A 1,012-nucleotide genomic window follows, 5' to 3' on the forward strand; every position below is an offset into this window, starting at 1 on the left:
CCAATACTGACTACGAACTAATTCGTCCTGAATACTAATCACGTTATTGGTAATGAATACGATAGTTGGCAGGTGGCCTGCTCTTCCAGAGAGGAGGCGAGAGCTGTGAACTAAAGCAGGCTTCGAGGGTGTACTGAGGAACAAAGAAGTAACCGTTCAACCAAGTATATTGAAATGCTGTCTGTTGAAGTCTGCCTTTTCTATCGTAGAAACAGGCGGTCTTTAAATACACAAATCTGTTCATGTCCATCATGAATGAAACTAATCAAAGGTATCAATCGATATACTTTGGTGAAACTAATTAAGTATCAAAGTGATACTTAAAACAAAACATAAAACAAAACCAAGTATCAAATGATACTTAAAACAAACCAAGTATCAAAGCGATACTTAAAACAAAACATAAAACAAAACCAATAACCGAGTACCCGTACCGGTTACATATTGCCTGAATCATTTTCTCTCTTTCGTTTGCCTTCTCAATTTCTCTTTCCTCCATTGATGTGAATTGGAGAACCTCCCTTGCCTTGAAGTAGGTTTTTGGTAATAGTGTTCGTGTTTTTTGTTTGATTCTTTTGTCTTCTTTTGTTTGTGGTTTGTCACTTGCAATCCTTGTGAGAGCATCTGGCTTTCCGCTTTCATTGCCTAGTTGGTATTCGATTTTGAAGTTGTATTTGCTGAGGTGTTCCATCCTTATCTGGCGGTTGTTCAGTTCTTTCGTAGTCATGAACGGGACCAGATTCTTATGGTCTGTTAGAACTCGGACTGGATAGTTGTTGTTCAGAACGTATCTCCTCCATTCCTTTAATGGTTGAACTATTGCTAATAGTTCTTTGTTTGCAACATCGTAGTTGCACTCTGCGGGGGTCATTGTCTTGGATCGGGAAAGATACTGGCCTCCATTTTCCGTCTTCACATTGTTGCAATAGTATACCTGAGTATACATATTTTGAGCTATCTGTTTCGATCATTGTCCTTTGGTTTAGGCTGAAATGAACCAATATTGGTACCG

This window comes from Tuber melanosporum (assembly GCF_000151645.1).
Source record: "Tuber melanosporum whole genome shotgun sequence assembly, scaffold_7, strain Mel28".
Taxonomy (NCBI): Eukaryota; Fungi; Ascomycota; class Pezizomycetes; order Pezizales; family Tuberaceae; genus Tuber; species Tuber melanosporum.